General features: G+C 52.6%; 1 pseudogene; it reads left to right on the forward strand.

The window, feature by feature from the left end:
- LOC138066525 (otoferlin-like) overlaps positions 1-17690 on the forward strand; it is a 66109-nt pseudogene that overhangs the window by 36389 nt on the left and 12030 nt on the right.

The raw sequence follows: 17690 nt of genomic DNA on the forward strand, positions 1-17690 counted from the left end.
AATCCAAAACCCCCACGTATCAGAGCTCTATGGTTAAGCCACGGAAGCCCAGTACAATGACTGCTCTCGGATGCACGGTATAATGACCACTCTCGCCCTTTCCTTGTCCTTATGGGCCAGCCCTGCGGTATAGTTTTCCCCGGCTTGTTCTCACCACACTCGAGCTGCGCCAAGAGGATTCAGGTTCTCTCTGGCAGTTGGCATCAGGGGCGTCCCCGCTGATGGGTGGGTTGTGGGGTCTGCAGGCCAGCTGACGGTGAGTCCGAGTCCACACAGAGGTATGTGGCTTGCTGTCTTTTATCCTTCCCGGGCTTAGTTCATTGATCAGTGCCAGACCATAGCTGGACAATGGAACGGATGGTCTTAGGTGATAACAGTAGGGATGCCAACAGGATGGTCAACAGGATGCTTATCAGTATATTCAGCAGCTATCAGTGTGCATGTTTAACAGTTGCACGTTTAACAGCTATCAGTGCGCACAGTCAGCAGCTATCAGTGCGCAATTCCAAGGTATCCAGATGCTTAGAGTGTGAGTCTGCGGTGTCCCTTCTCCTTTGCTGACTAGGTTTGCTCTGCACTCATGCTGTGCACTCATGAGGCTACGGCACCCCCACAGTGTGGTGGCTCTGGCCGTGGTGCACCCGGGGTTCCTAAACTCTTGGGGAGCACCCTAGAGCAAACCCCTCTTCTAGGGGCTGCACCATCCTGAGTCCCACGCTTGCCTGTGTGGCGCCTATCACTACCGCAAGCACCTGGAGCTTCAGAAGGCTTTTCAGAAAGCCCAGAAGCAAATGGGATCAGGACCCGGGTCTTGGTGTGTCTAGGCTGCACGCCATCCCTGGCCAAGATTTGAATACAAAGGACTTGTACTCAGGAAGGCTAATCGGATTTAACCTGAGGAGATGTATTGGAAGTGGATTATTGTAACTATTATACCAGCAGATAGATGTTGCTAATCAAAATTAACTGACTGACTTAATTCAACTGGGAAATGAAAGAGACTAACCTGAATCAAGGCTGTTTGCATTCTAGATAGAACTGTCTGCCTGGGGTTGCTGCACTTGTTAAGCAGCCCATTGGGAAGGTGAATGCAGAAGGGAGATGGAAAGCACAGATGTTTTACAGAGCGTATTCCCCTGGGCTTTGCTTTTCCTACTCCCTTACCAGAGCACAGGGAGTTTCCCCATCAACTGTGGGACTCTGCTGACATCATCTGGCTAAAAATAACCCAGATAGCTTCACAAGATGAAGTGAAGCTGTTTTGTAACCTAAGGGTGATTCCAGTTGCAGCAGGATCTGCAGTGGCTTTATCCAGGGTGAATCCTGGCTCACAGCGGATGCTCAGGCTGCCTTGGGCAAACCAGAAGCATGAACCTGTTCTGCAGGGCATGCCTGTGATCCTGGCTCTTCCCCCCCCCCCCCCCCTTTTCTGTGCCATGACTATTGTCTCTCCATGCCACATCCATCCCACAGACGAATAGAAATCTGGCAGCTCTGCAAACAGCAGAGACCTCTGCCTGTTGTGAAGGCCAGGGGGGTCTATAAGAAATGCTCGCTGGCTTTCAGAATAGGGTGTTAGTGCTTTGGTTTCACTTGTGCTCGCTCATGGTGTCTGCCTGCACGCGCTGTCACACTGGAGCACCTGGCCAATGCATGCAGCCCCAACCCTCCCTGGGCAGAGGCAGGGGTTAACCCAGGCAGGGCATGCCTGGGGGCAGTTTGGGTGGGCCTTGGCTGGGAGGGGAAAGTTTCCCCCAGGCATGGCTGGCCCAGCTGTGGACTTGGGTGGGGACCGGTCTGGTGCTAGGAATCACAGAATGGTTGTGGTTGGAAGGGACCTCTGGGGATCATCTAGTCCAACCCCCACCTCCGCTCAACCAGGGTCACCTACAACATTTTTCCCAGGACTGTGTCCAGATGCTTTTGAATATCTCCAAGGAAGGAGACTCTGCAGTCTGTCTGGGCAACCTGGTCCAGTGCTCTGTCACCCTCACAGTCAACAAGTTTTTCTTCCTATTCATATGGAAGTTCCTGTGCCCCAGTTTGTGCCCGTTGCCTCTCGTCCTGTCGCTGGGCACCACGCAGAAGAGTCTGGCCTCCTCCTCTTGACGCCCTCCCTTCAGATACTTGTCCACATTGATGAGATTCCCCCTCAATTTTTTCTTCTGCAGGCTGAAGAGTCCCAGCTCCCTCAGCCTTTCCTCCTAGGGGAGATGCTCCAGTCCCTTCATCGTAGTGGCCCTTTGCTGGACTCACTCCAGGAGCTCCATGTCTCTCTTGTATTGGGGAGCCCAGATGTGGACACAGTACTCCAGATGCGGAAGGGTGCTAGGAGAGATGGAGTCTCTGTCCTTGAACGTGCAATTCATATATGCTACTCCCAGCGCCTTTCCTCTTGGCCTGACTTCATGTATATCCATTTCCCCATCCCAGCGCTCTGACATGCTGGGGGAGGTGGGGGGCAATGGCCATTCCTGTCTGGGAGTGGTCCTACCACAGAACATCCTTCTGCTTCTTGTTGCAGGAACTGCTTCCACGTGCCATACTTTGAGAAGAAGGCCTGCAGGTACATCAAGAGCTGGTGGCCAGACCAGCGCCGGAGACTGTATAATGCCACCATCATGGACAAGATTGCAGACAAGGTGGCCAGTAGGTGCTGGGGATGGAGCTGGCTCAGGGGATGGGGTAGGCCATTCCTGGCACATCCAGGCTCCCTGCATGTCTCTGCAGCTTGTTACAAAGCAGGGCCAGACCGTTGCAGAGAGCCTTTATCAAACTCATGCCAGGAAAGAGGAAGCTCCGCAATACTAAACACTCCACAAAATGAAAGGCCAAACCCTGGGGGCTGAATGAATTTTGGTGTGGGTCAGACCCAGAGTGTCCCCCGGAAGGCTGAAGGAAGGTGGGAGACTTTACCTGCCTGGACTCCTGGAGTGAGCCACTCTTGTGGCAGAGCCTCTTTTGTAGCCTGAACTGATTGCTGAGGAGCCTTTGTGATGCCTGCAGGTGGAGAGAGGTGAAATTCACATCAACTGAAGCCAGCCTCCCCCAGCCAAACATGTGCCAGAGCTGAGCTCTGAGGCAGGAAAGCCTGGGGAAGAAGCAGGTGTGTGCTATTGGCAGTGCCAGGGCTGCTCTTCATGGAGTGGCTGTGGTGCTAAACCTCAGCCTGCTGTGGGGCTCTGCTCCACTGCCCCCTTCACTGCTTCCCCCCCATTGCCATTCCAGGAGGAAGGCCTCAGTGATGTGCAGGAAACGATCAAGACGGAGAAGCCACAGCTGGAGCGCTGGCTCCGAGGGGTCCTGGAGGAGCTGAGCAGTGGGTGCTTGTGAGTAAAAGACTAGCAAAAGCTGCCCACCACAGACCTGTGCTCTCAGCCGGGATATGGGCAAGGTCATGGGACTGAGAGCATGAGCTCCCCTTGCGTTATGCTCCGAGATGATAGGCAATCATTTTCTTGGCTTAGCACACCACCATATTGATTGCCTTCTGCCTTGGAGCATGGGCGAGGTGGTACTCGCCTCTGAATTCCAAAGACCCCCAGCCAGTGATGAAAGCCACACAGACTCAGTCTTGTGGCCTCCACAGGCTAGTGCCTGAGCGGCACCTTCTCCTCATGCACGTCATTGAGTGCTGGGTGTAAATAGGCCGCTTGGCTGCGATTGCAGCGCACACTGAAAGAACAAGGGCGCTTCTGTGTAGGCAAGTGCCCTACTGCTAGCAGAGATCCAGCCTGGCAAGGCTGCTTGCAGAGAGCCAGCAGGCTCTCGCAGGATTCATGCTGACGAGCTTTTCCATCAGGTGCTTTGTGACCTTAGCTGACAAGGACCGGCACCACTCTTCCCGCACGAGGCTGGATCGAGAAAGACTCGAGTCCTGCATGAGGGAGCTGGTAAGTGTGATTCAGCTGGGGAGGAAGATTTGGGAATGGGGCTGGACCCCATCAATGCGGTGGGGAACCTTGGTCCTTAGGGGTCTTGACTTCCAGTCTCTGCGGATTGGTGGTTTGAGGTTTATTGCTAAAGAGGGGGACCCAAGAGCACTTCCTGTCTTGCACAGGTCCCACATGACACTTGGGTCCACACCACTACGTCCCCTCCATCACGCTCTGCTTTTCATTGGGAAGAAATCCGCAGGTGAGGCCAGGCTTAGCCCTGGACAGGGCATCCCTGGAGCTGGTTGGAGGGACCCCTTGAGGTGGGGGAGTTTCCCAGCCTGGCCCAGGGCCTGAGGCAGGGCCCTGGCCTGAAATAGGTCACCAGTATACTTTTCACCATCTGGCAACTTTGTGTAGTCTGTCTATAAACTGCCCCGTGCCTCCCAGGTTTGCCTATACGCTCCTGGATTGGGAAGGATGAGCATTAATATAAGTTGAAGAGCCCTTCCCAGACAGTAACAGAACTGGGTCCTCTTGCAGTTGAGCTAGAGGATGGTTTTGCCTGCCTTGAGCCGTGACAAGGCCGTGCAATTCCCCAGGGGAGCAGCCCCCAGAAGGTGGCAAATGTCCACCCAATATTCAAGTGAGCAGCCTGCAGCCATCTCTGATTTTTGCTAAGTAGAGGAAATTGTTAAGTAAGTAGCTCTTTGGAGAGCTTTCAGATGAAGCCATCTAATTGTTATCACTGCGGTGTACTCTTGCTTCACTCCACCTCATGGGTGACAGTTAATAGCCGAATATGTTAGAGCTGCTCACAAAATTTCCAAAAAGATGCTATTTCTGCAAAATCTTTTGTTCCTTCCTGCAGAAAATTGCAGTTCCTCTGAAATTCGTGCAATGTCTACCTGGGTCTGTGTGGCTGCAGCCATTTGGGGTTATTGGTCCACGTGGAAGTTGTAGTTTTGGCACTTGCTGTTCTCATTTGCCAATATGGGCGAGGCTCCTAGGCTTGGTGAAATAGCCCATTACAAAATAACTTATTTCCTCTGCTCGAAGGCATGATAGGAGATGTCCAGACAGGGAGCTGCTTCCATTGTAGGGAATGGAAGTGCAGGGCACCTGCCCTACAGTCCTCGTGGGCACTGAACTAAGAGAAAGGGAAAATCTTCAGCCTTCCAATCTGGAGTTAATATCTTTTTTCTTTTTTTTTTTTAAATTTTATCAGAACAAATGTAAATCCCAGTTTCTTTCCTGCTAGGCTTCACCTTGCCGGTGTGTCAGGGGTCAGAAAGGGCTAAGATGCTGACAGGGCTCTTTGTTGGTGTTCACAGCCCCAGCACACCATTGCTGACCTCTTCATCTGGATGATGAGCAACAACAAACGCATTGCTTACAGGCGTCTCCCTTGCAAGGATATTCTCTGCTGCATTGTGGATGAGGAGATGGGAAAGGACTGGGCCGAAGTGAAGACCGTCTTCCTCAAGGTGCCTGCCCGTCTTCCTTGGGGGAGCTGAAACCACAAGGAGGGAGGTGAAGCAGAGACAGAATGGGGGGGGATGGGGGTGGAGATGAGAGAGCTGGGTACCAGATGGGTCTGGTAGGTGATAGAGGTCTGGAAGGAGAGAGATGTCCTATTGAGTTTGCTGGGAGGGGAGCTAGTGGCTTGAGAAGAGGAAGCCAGTGTGCTGGGAAGAACATGATGCATGAGAAAGAGTAGCGGACATGATCCAGAATGATAAGGGGTGGGTCCCTGGGTTTAAGGAGCAGCGGTACAAGGTGAGGCCGCAGAAGGCGGTAGGCACTGCAAGAGGTGGTCTGTCCAATCTCTAAGGCCCCTCCTATGTCCCTGTAAAGTCTCTTGTCCCTTGTGCCCAGCTACCTGGGAAGAGGGGCTTTGGACCTGCAGGCTGGACAGTTCAGGCCAAGATGGAGATTTACTTGTGGCTGGGCCTCAACAAGCAGCGCAACGACTTCCTGAGCGGCGTGCCCTGTGTCTTTGAGGAGAAGATGACAGCCAGAGGCCCAAACCTGCCATCCTTTCCACGCATCAGCCTCCTTTACACGAGTAAGAGGGCAGGCTATGGAAAAGGCAGGCGGGAGCCTGGTTCAACACCACTTGGGCCAAGGACCTGCAGGAACTGAGGGGGAAATATGGGAAATACTTCCACATGTGCCAGTCTGAGGTCTCCCACTGTTCGCGTGGGGAGCTGGGGTGGGGGACTTCTGCGCCCTTCTCCTTACCCCATTCCCAGCTGTCATTCTGCACATCGTGAGCAGGACCCTGAAGAAGTCCATATCCATTCAGGATCCATGCTTTAAGCCGACTTCCTTCATCCGTGTTGGCCCTGAGCAAAAGTGTGCCTCTGAGACCTTGCTCTCCATGGCTAAGCTCCAGGGATGCATCCCAAGCTGTCTCACTTCCCCCCCTCTCTCTGTCACAGAGAAGCAGGTGTTTGAGCTGCGAGCCCACATGTACCAGGCCAGGAGTTTGTTTGCTGCTGACAGTAGTGGCCTTTTGGCTCCCTTTGCCCGAGTCGTCTTCCTCCCCCAGAGCCAATGCACCGAGGTGAACACTATTTCCTGACCTGGAGGAGTGGGCAATCCCTGGGGTTGAATGTGGTACTTGTTCTATCATCTGTCCATCCTGCTGCCCTGCCATGGGGCTGGGTCTCCTGACTCCTGCTGAATCATGGATCAGGTTGACCGTGGGGTCCTGGGGTGCGAAAGCAGCCATAGCACTGGGGCCTGACTATCTATCTCGAGCTTCCTTTGAGTGCAAGGTTGCCTGCTGGAAGTCTCTTCCCCAGCTGCAGGCAAGTCCAACAGCCCTTTCACTGCATGTCCCTGGGCACAAGCACACAGCCACCCCGTTTCTGTGTGACTGAGCTTTCAGCTGCCTGGTGAAGAGAAACTGGACCCTACAGGAAGCAGGAGGTGTTTCTGTGCCATCTCTTCCTGTGCTGAAGGCTGCCGAGCTTTAGCAAACCTCGTGGAAGCTGGGAATAATTTGTGCCTGCCTGCTGTTTTTTCCTGGGAGAGTCCATGGGAGATGCGCTATGGCTCGCTTGCCTGCAGAGCAAGCGCCAGCCTACGGGTGCTGCCAGCACTGAAGTTGCAGTCTGTGGCATGGCTCAGACAGGCCAGGCCTGGGGTCATCCCTGTGGCTGCCCCTTTGCAGGGTACTGTTTTGTCCTGATTTGACAGAAGGAAGCAGATGCTCAAGCAGAGAAAATTAGACCATCAGAGCAAGGGGTGAACTCTGGGAGCTGCAAGTATCTTGGGTCAAGATCTGCCAAGCGAGTTAGACCTGTAATTCCCCTTCCTTTGGATCAGGCTTCAGATCCTAATGTGGCTCTTTCCTGTCTCTTGCCCCACAAGCCATCAACCCTCTAATGGGTTTAGCCCCAGGTGCCTTCACAGTATGATTCAGTAAATATCTGTGATCCAAAGCACTGCTTGGCAATAGCATTAATACCCAATAGACTGCAGACTGCCACAGTGTCCGCATCTGCATCAGAGCTGCCTCAATTCTCTGAATAAGCAGTGGGGAGAAAAGGACCTTTACAAGACAAAATACATCTAGTCTATTTTAGCCATACACCTTAGGAAGAGACAAGCGGTGCCATAAAGAGATTGCTTTCTCTCCCCTCCCTAGTCAGGGATCCTGGGGTGCCTACCATGAAGTAAGGGAGCCTTTATGTTGTGGACATGCAATGTGACCCAAGATAAATCCCCTCATATTTTCAAAGTAACCTCCCCCCTGCTCGCAGCGCTGCAAAAGTCCTGGTGCAGGAAAACTGAGATCAATATCCTCTCTGCTCCCGTTGTTCAGGGCCTTAGGCCCTGGCTGCTACTCCTAGCTGTAGTGGTAAATGCTGTTTCTGTTCCTCCAGGTTCTCAATGAAAGCCTTTGCCCAAGCTGGGACCAGCTGCTGGTCTTTGACAATGTGGAGCTATATGGAGAAGCTCACGAAATGCGGGACGACCCTCCCATAGTTGTCACTGAGATCTATGAGCAGGACCCAGTGGTAAGATGAATCTCAGCAGAGGAAAGCATTTCTGATTCAGGTACTGAGATCACTCCTGGCAAGGCAGCTGGTGCAGCACATTAGGGGTATAAACCTACACCTGAAGTAGTCACGCTGACTCTCCCTTAGTATCAGTGGGAAGGGAAAAACCCAAGATGGGTCAAATGAGCTTCATGCTACCAATCTTGGACATCAAGGACAGGATGCCTGCTGCTTCTCTCTAGTGAGATATGGTGACACATCCATCAGGGCTCCTCACCCTAGGCTGACTTGGTAGACAATGGTGATGTGGGCAATAGAGACAGTGAGGTTTGGTGCATGACTCACCCGGCTGTTGTAGGTGTCTCTGCTAGGAGGAGATGCTGCTGATCAGATCCCCAGGGGTTCTAAAGAGATCCTACGTCCACGTTTTGCAGACTTTTTCATCTGGTCAAAGAAATACTATTCCTCTGGTGCGCAGTGTGAATATGGCCATGGGGGGACAGGAGGTGGAAAAAGCTCGTTTCAGGGGGACTTTTAATCATGGTGTTGGTCTCTTATCCCAAGAAAGGAAAGGGGAGGAGGCAGTCATTTCCCTGTTTCTGACAAAATGCTGCCAGTGCTGAATGAAGAGCCACTGCAGATGGGCTAGACTGATGTGGTCCTGCTCTATGGAGTCTGAGGGCAGAAGAGGGCTAGGAGAGGAGTGCTGAGGGCATCGGAAAGGAGATGTTAGGCTGTTGCAGGTGAGTCATGGGGTGGTTTGTGTGGGGTCAGTGAGAGAGCATGCTGCATGCCAGAGCCGCATGGAGAAGGAAAAGAAGCTTGAGGGCTCCATTGCTGCCCAGGTGATTTTGTGTGCCGTGAGGGATCCTTGCTCCCAGGGGATGAGGAAAGCCAACTCCTTTGGCTCCAGCAAAGAGGTCTGGCAGCAGTTGGGGGCAGTTCTTCTCACCTGTATGCCTTTCCTCCTCCTGCTGCCCTAGATGTTGTTCTGGGGACTCAGAGACCTGAAGAGAGTGAACGTGGCTCAGGTGGAGCGGCCCCATTGGACATTGAGTGTACTGGAAAGGGGGTCCAGTCAGCTCTCATCCAGAACTACAAGAAAAGTGCCAACTTCAGCCCTTTAGTCAAGCAGTTGGGAGTGGTGAGTGTTGCCTCTTTCCTCTGAGCCCTTGGCCAAAATCCAGGCTTGACTGGAGCTCAAATTGTGGCTGTTGGCCCCTTGCTTCCGTTTGCCCACGATAATAGAGGAAGTGATCTCCAGCCTAGTTGGGGATCCCCTTTTTGTGATGGTTCCCAGGCCCAGCTCTGCTGGAGTTACATGAGACCTCTTCCTCCAACATGATCTCTCTTTGAGTCCCTACTGGCAACCACCACAATAGACATGCTGTAGCCTACATGCAGCCCTTGATAACCAGGACCCCTTTGCTTCCAGGACCTCCCAGAGAATGAACTGCTTCACCCGCCCCTCCACATCCGAGTGGTGGAGTGCCGGGCTTTTGGGCGTTATACCCTAGTGGGGTCCCGTGCTGTCAGCTCCGTCTGAAAGTTCATCTGTCGCCCACCAGAGAAGGCAGCCCACCATTGGAATATGACAGGTACCAGGCTTGGGCCAAGAGGGACAGGCTGGTGTGGGTCATTGGTGGGGCACCGCACACAAGTGAGCGATATAGAAAAGAAGGGAGATGGGTAGTGGGTTGTAAGGACTATGGGGCATTGTCTGCTTGGTTGTTAAATGAATTAGGATTCAAGGTTCACATCGAGGGGTTGGGAAGCCGTGGGGGCATGAGGTCATCGTTGCCTTTTGATTGGTTTGATCCATGGGTCTCACTGTGATAACTGCCTACTCTTCCTGACACCTGTCAGACAAGAAAGCCTGGTTCACCACTAACACAGCTGTGTTTCCGTGGCTCTACAATCTCCAACTGTTCCTCAGGACTGGGAGATGAATTTGCTCAGGACAGACAGCTCAGGCTCCCGTGGAAGAGATATAGTCAATACACTTAATGCAGCCTGGAGGGCTGGACTCATTGTTGTGTCATTGCAAGTAGCTTTTCTGTCCAGGGCACGGGCCTTGTTGTGCTCTAGACTAGACTGAATTACTTAGATCTCTGGCGATTATAACGAGAGCCTGGGATGGCTTGCTTAGGTGGAGGTGCCTTCCCTGTGGACGTTTGTAGCAAGGAGACCTGAAAAGTCATGGGGACAGCAGCAAGACCAGCAGTGTTCCTGGCACTGAGGTGGCCAGTGTTTGAATCCCAACCAGTGTACTAATTTCCCTGCTTTGGTCCTTCGCTGAACAAGAGGGTCACACGCCACTCCTGTCCGAATCCTGTAGGATCGCACTTGAGCTCTCAGTTTCCACTCTGCACTATCCTTTCTCTCTTGTTGTCTGTCTTTCTCTGTCCTCTGTCCAGTTGAACTGCTCAATGGCTCTCTGGCAATGGCCATCAGAGGTCCTCCCTCTTGCCCCACGGGGGAGCTTGTTGTCAAGGTGGAACCTGAGGTTCCCATCAAGAAGATGGAGACCATGGTGAAGCTGGAAGCTGTGAGTATCCGTGTGTCAGCACTACTTTAGCATGTCTGTCTTCACTGCATTGTCAATAACTGGGTGATCCCCCCGCAAGCAGAGGCGACCTTGTGCTGTTGGGCATGTAGTCGGACTGATGCCTGGAATTAAAGGCCTTGGGGTCATAGTTAGTTGCACTAATCAGTCACGTCCTGTCCTGTCCTGGCTGAACTCAGCTGGTGCTTGCTGCCCCAAGACAGCCTGTCCTGGGCTAAGAAAATGAGGTATTTTGTACGTTTTCCTGTGAAGACAGTTAAATAGGAATGAGCCCCCATGAGCATAACCCTGCCCCTGTGTTGCTCTGTCTGAACCATCGTTCTGTGAATGGTGCAGACTCGAGATGCATGCACCTCAGATGCATGTGGCACGGGGCTGATCCAGGCACACAGAGTCATCCTGATGCAGCCAGAGCCCTTTAGACCTACTGGGTCTGCCCTGAAAAATCAGCAGTCTACACATGGGACAAGCAACGTGTCCCCGAGGAGTCAGACTTTGCTCACGTGCTGAATAAGCCTGTCACCGTTTTCTTGCCCAGAATGGAAATTGGAGCACCCTCCTGTAGCTGTAGCTGTCTACTCCAGAGCGCTCTCTACCAAAAGAAATGCCTGTGTCTCTACAGGAAGCCCTTTGTAGGGACATGTCCTCCTCTGCAGGCAAGCAGCATGTGTGCATGCATGTGCCTATGGGCACATTGCAGGCTCCAAATGTGCATGCATATCCATGGCCCCTCATGGGCACATTTACAGAAAGACCACAGCACATACAAAGCCACTTCTGCACAGGTGCACATGTGCATAAACACACACACACCCGTACAACCCACAAGTCCTTGGTGGATTTACAAATGCACCTCTACCTAGAGTTCCTAGCAGGTGCACAAAAAACTCTTGTCACTTGCATTTGCATTCACAAGGAGTCTGTTGGCCCAGCTGTGTTCAGGAGGACCCCCAGAGCATGTGTGAAAAGCCCTGGCATGCACATGCTTGTTGGCTTCGGGAAATGTACCACAAAAACTTGCAAGCCTCCTTAGCTAGACAAAAAGAAGCTCCAAGGGAGCAAAGCAGTCTTTATCCATACTGAAGGCCCAGGTATCTTTCCAGGCCCGTGCTCTCATTGTTTGGAATTGGGGTTCTTCATTAGCAGAGCTCTCCCAAGAGGAGATGGGTTTGATGTGTCCCAGCAGACGTCTCCCTTGTATGCAGAGCTTCCCAGCCAGGGCTGTTCCCTCAAGGCCTTTGCTTCCTGCAACCGTGGGGAGCTGTTTGTGACTTCTCGCAGCTCACTGTGCACGTGTGTGTCTGTGTGCATTTGTACTCTGCTGCCTGTTGGCGGTGCAGTTGCCCACTAGCCTGCTGTTCCCTCTCCCTGTTCCCTTTTAGCCCTGGCGGCAGAACTCGGATGCAGTGGTGAAGGTGGAGGTGGTAAGTGACGGATCTGCTTCCGAGCATAGTTGGGCTGGGAGGAGCAGGAGAGACAGCACCCTGCGAGTGTGCATGATGATTATTCCCACCACAACTATGTGGTTGTGGTACCACCTCCCAAAGGCTTAATGGTGACACACTGAGCGGGCTCAGGATACCTTGCTGGGACAGGGGGGCCTGGTACCATGTAAGCTTCAGGTGCTTCAGCCTGGGAAATGCATGAGTGAAAGGGATGGTGGAAAAGGGATGAGGACATCTCTGGTTTAGGACTCTGACACTGTCTCTCTGGAGCCTTGGGCAGCTCCCTTTGCTACTCAGAGCCTGTTGTAAAAGGTGGCAGGTGCTAATGATACAGGGTTCTGCCTTCTCAAGGGATTTACCTATCACCTTGGCCCTTTGAGAGACATCTTGCTTCCATCTGATCCCTCTTCTTCTCTGTCTTTGCTTCCTTTGTTCCTGCAGTCTGAGGAAGAGAAGGAGAAAAAGAAGAAGAAAGGAGGAGGAGGAGCAGGAGGAGGAGAGGAAGGAGAAGAGGAGGAGCCGGATGAGAGCATGCTGGACTGGTGGTCCAAGTATTTTGCTTCAATTGAGAGCAGTGGAGGGGTGCATGTAGGGGGGTGCAGGAAGATGTTCCCTGCCTGCAAGGTCTCGGCTATTTCCAGCAGAACAGCACAGTCCCAACATCTGTTGGGACAGCACAGCAGTGGACTGCTTTTGAAATGCAAACAGTGCCCATTCCCAGCACTAAGGCTGGGACCACTGGCCTAAGGAAGGAGGGGAAGTATGTGTATTGAAGTCCCCATCCCCGGTGTGAAAAATGGGGTGGTAGAAAAGCAGCGATCAGCTGCTGTTTCTGCCTATTGCCTCCCTGATCATTGCCGAGCTGGTAAGGGGCACGTGGGCTTGCGCCAGCCAGGTGCTCGTTCTGTTTCCCTTTCTGGTACCAGCCCAGTCGTCTTCCCAGTGTCTCAGCTGCGAACTGCCCAAGTGCACAAGGATGCCATGCAAACATAGACACGTCCTCCTGCCCCATCCCCTGCGAGAGAGACTCCCTCGCACACAGTCCTGCTCATGGCTGAGCCCTGCCTTTGTGAGAATTCCTGCTCACGTACCAGTGCTGAAAAATTGTACAGTGAGGGAGAGGGTGTTTCTTTTCTCTTGTGGGGCCTGATCCTCCGCTGTTACACAGAACCACCTAAAACTAAAGGCTCTTTGCACTGGCAACATCCCTGGCCTTGGGAACTGCTCCTTGGATACCCTAGAGCCATCCCCACTTGCCTGGGCTCTGTCCAGCTTCCTGGATGGACACACAATTTAAACAAGTGCAAGAGAGGTAAAAGTGCTTTAGCTGCCTAATAGGCTGTTCTTGCAGAGACCGGGGCAGCCTTGTGGCCAAAGGCTTGGGGCCATGCTGCTTTTCTCGCCAGCCTTGCCTGACTGTCAACCAGGCTTTCACCTGGCAGAGCTGAGCAGGGTTTCTTTTCCTTGAGTGTACTTATTTTGTGTCTCGTTTGTATTCGGAACACAGTTATTTAGCAGCGTCACTGTTGAAGACTGTGTTGAACAACTTTGATTTCTCCAGTTTGGCTAGATCCTAGCTCCCTGCTCAAAGGAGAAAGGGAGAGCTGCGACCCCTAGGCTAGGCACTTTCAATGAGCACAGAGAGCTCAGTGCAACTGGCCACTCGTTGTTCATTTTGTTTCTCCCCCAGCAACTTTGGCAGCAGGAAGCAGCCGCAGCAGAAGCAGAGGAGGAGGAGGGAATGGAGACTGCTGAGGGTGAGCTGTTTGCAAGCAAGGGAGGAAACGGGGCAGGGAAGGGTAGGACCAGAGTTCCTTTTGGTGCTTGGGCACCCAATTCCGAGCATGCAATTGCTCTTCTGCTCAGTCAGATACTCGTGCTGTGTTGCATATCTCCAGGCGGGATCAATTTTTGTGAATGCAGACCTGGTATGGATTGTGTTGGGCTGACGTATCAGGCTGCAAATGCCAGGGGACTCCCAGTCCGAGTGTGGCATTGTGGCAGCCTCCAGCTCATCCCTGCTGGAAGGAAGGCTGTGTGGAAGTAATGAGATTAGTGACTAGGATCTGTGTTATTGACTGAAGGCATTTTTGTGCCTTCAGAAGTTAGTAGTCGCATCCCCTTGCCCATGCGTTTATAGAGCTGCAAGGCTGTGTGCTCAAAGTCTATTGAGAACACCAAGGCACAGATACGTTAATATCGCATTTGCAGGGTTTTCCCTCGTCACCATGAGGGAGGCTTTATGGAGGCCTCCTTTTGCCCCAGTTTTGCCAGGGAAGAGTCCACTAGGCAAGATGTTTGGGATCCATCTAACCTGACTGCTTTTATCTTCAGTGTAAAGCTGAAGAGTGATCTGTTTAAAAAAAAAAGTGTAATCTGAAAGTGTAGTCTGTGATCTAAAGGTGAAAGTGTAGTCTGTGTTCTGGTTTTCTAGAATGGGCAGTAGAGAAAACTATGCCTTTCAGGGCCAGTTCTCTGACCTATTTTAGATACTGTCCTGAGATGAAGTGTGCCCTAAGAGCGTTTTTCTCTCAAGGAGTCTGGGGGACAGTAGCTCAGATGGGGCATTGCAGATGCCTCAAGCTGGGTGAGGCCAATTTCATACCAAGAGTACTATGGGCTGTGAACATGAGTGAGCTGGGACCTGCTGTCCAAGGGTGACCTTGTCCACCCTGCAGGCTCTTTGGCAGTCCCTGGTAAGCAGGGCTGGTGAGTGTTTCCCTGAGGAGCCATGATTGGCCAGCTCAGTCATGAAGACTGAGATGGGAATGGGCAGAGGGAGAAGGTTAGGAGCCTCTGCGTAGGGGCTCAGCAAAGGGCCACCCTATGGACTAAATGGGCAGTGGAGTAAAGAAGGGTAGCAGCAGATAGCACTGAGTTCCCAGCGCTGCCTGCTTCCCCTGCTCTCCATAGGTCGTGAATTCAGAGGAGAGGGGGTGGTTGTCCTGTTTGTGCAGACTCCATTAGGTGGGAAAAATAGAGAGTCTGGCTTCTGTTGGAAGACTAGCCTTTGTATCATGAGAAAGATGAGGCCAGGTGCTGCTGAGCTTGGCGATGACTCTGAGCAGCTTCTGCCTGGGCTTGCTGTAGTAGCAGAGCTGTTGGGGGGGTGTCCTTGTATGCCTCCTCGTTCTCTGTCAGTCATTCTGAGCAGGGTTCATTTTCCCCTTTTACACTGCCCTTCCTTCCTGCTTTCCTCTTCCACATTAAAGGTTTATCTGTTGTCATCTGTCTGTTCTCATCTGCCTTGCGCAGCAGCCATGAAAGCTGGCGGGATAGAGGCAGTGAGGGCTGGGGATTGCACATGAGTGGGAGAAGCGTGCAGTGTTGTGCAGCCTCCTTTGAGCATGCCTTTCTAGGTAGACTGTACTGTGTCCTTGGCTGGTGACTGCTCTGAAGAGAGAGAGATCTTAAGAGCCTGTTGTTGCAGCTAGTCATTGGCGTCACCCTTGAAGAGCAGCAGTCTGTGCTTTGGCACTGAGCTTCAAGCATTGTCACCTCAGCCACACCTAGGCAGGGGTTTTGCTCTGCAAGCTGCGCACGTCAGGGGTCTGGGCACAGGAAGTATTCTCTTCCATGGGCGCACCTAGCAGGGCCCAGCCAGGTGCCCTTGATGTTTTTCACTCCCTTCTCTTTTCTCCAACGCCATTGCTGTCAGCTTCAAAGGACGTAGCGGAGACCAGAGTGAGATGGGGAAATGAGCCCTTCAGGGAAGACTGGGAAAGGTGTTGTACTAGCAGCCCAACAGGACAAGTGGAAAGAAGACAAGAAGGTGCTATGGGCAGGATCAGATATTTTCAGTGCTGTTGAAACTAGGCAGAGCCTAGTGCTCTCAGTCCATGTTTCGTAGTCCTCCAAATGACTCCTGCTCGGGTCAACTGTGGGAGTTCCCTACGCGGAGATCTGTGGGCTCCTGGAAATGCTGTGAGCTGGGTAGCAATGGCCAGAGCTGAGGAAAGAGAGGAGAGAGGTTGAAGGGTTTCTGTGGGACTGAGATGGGAATTGCAGGCAGTAGCAGCTGTCAGCTTTCATGTTCCTCTTGTTTGAGTGCCTGTGATCATGTTCCCCTTCCCTGTCTTCCCCTGCTCCACCTCACCCTCGTTTCCATCTCCTCCATCCCCATTGCTTCCCCTTGGACTCAGAAATCAAACCGGATGACTCTCCCATGGAAGGCTCCAAGGGTCAGGCGAAGAGCAAGGAGAAGCAGCAGTGAGCCGCTGAGCTTCTGAGCTTCCTGAGAAGCAGAACAAGCGGAAGATTGATGAACTGAAGGTATGTGTGTTGGCAGGGGGAGGAGGAGGCTCTGCCTGCTCAGCAGCAGGATGGAAGTCAGATCCTAGCCATGTGGAAAACACAGTGGAAAACACCCCTGCTGGATGCATCTCACCTGTGTGAGGGGTATCTAGCACTGGGTGAGATGTGCCTTGGGACTGTCAAATTCTCTGCATAGACGGAGAGTTCAGGGTAACTAGCTTTGCAGGAAAGGACCTGAGGTCCTTGGGGACAGCAAAAGTCAGCAGTGAACCCTTCTAGCAGTGAAGGGCAAGTGCATGCTGGGCTGTATTAGCAAGAGTTGGCCAGCGAGTTGAGGGGAGGGATTCTTCCCCTCTTTCTGGCACTTGTCAGATCCCTTCTGGCTTCTCTGTCCTGACTGGTGCTCCCCAGCACAAGGAAGACACTGACCTACTGCAGTGAGTCCAGTGGTGGAAGCCACCAGGCTGGTCACAGGTCTGGAGGACGTGGCATACAAGAAGAGGAAGAGGCTGAGAGCTGGGTTTGTTCAGCTTGGAGAGGAGAAGGTGAATGGGGGATTGAATTGTCATCTTCAGGTACCTGATGGTACATGGCAGGGGGATATGGCAGAGGACAAAGGAGAGTGCAGAAGGAAATGGACGCAAGATGCAGCAAAGGAAATTCCTGTTGGACATAAAGCATCGTTTGTTTCCTACAATGAACTGATTCATCATGAGTGTGCTGCAACTTTGCAGAGCTCTCAGTCCTTGGAGACATGGGAGCTTGACCCTGGGCAAGCTTCTCTAACTTTGAATGCCAGTGGTCCCTTCCCACCTCGGTTCCCATATGACTGTATGATTTGTCCATCCAGAGATGCCCCCATTTGATCAGGCAGCTCCCATGTTCAGCCAGTGGATGTCTAAAGCTCCTGAGGTGACTGGCATCCTGAGTGCCCAAACAGCTGCTTTATGTGGGGCTGAAACCCAACATGCCTCATGGCAGCAGGAATCACAGCCATCACTGTATGTAGTTCTTGGAGGGGTTTGTCCCACACAATGCAGCTGGAACCAGAAGTACTTGCAGGAATTACAGGGGAGAAAAAACCAAAGGTGGGGGGAGCTATGATTTGCTCTCTGTAACTGCACTGAAGGATCAGGCAATCGTGTAGCTTAATGAGTAGTATGAGAAAGGCATCAACTTGGTCTTGAGAGTGGAGGAAGAAGTTCTAAGTTGGTGAGAACACCCTCCCCACGGTGGAATCAGAGTCTACAGCTATAGTAGGAGATGGATCAGGGCCAGGCATTGCCCATCAGCAACCCAAACCAGGACCCTGGCGCCAGGCCTGGTGCCAGGGCTCCAGGCCAATGTGCCCAGCCCCATCCCACTGCTGGGCAGGGGCAGGGAATAGCCTGGGGCAAGGCTATCCCATGGGCAGTTTGGATGGGCCCTGGGTGGGGGAGAGCTTCCTGTGGGCCATAGCTAGCCTGGCCAAGACTCAGTGCAGGAAAGGGCCCTGGTTCAGGTTAGTGGTCCATGGACTTTACTGTATTATAATCTG

This window comes from Struthio camelus, chromosome 3 (assembly GCF_040807025.1).
Source record: "Struthio camelus isolate bStrCam1 chromosome 3, bStrCam1.hap1, whole genome shotgun sequence".
NCBI classification, from domain to species: Eukaryota; Metazoa; Chordata; class Aves; order Struthioniformes; family Struthionidae; genus Struthio; species Struthio camelus.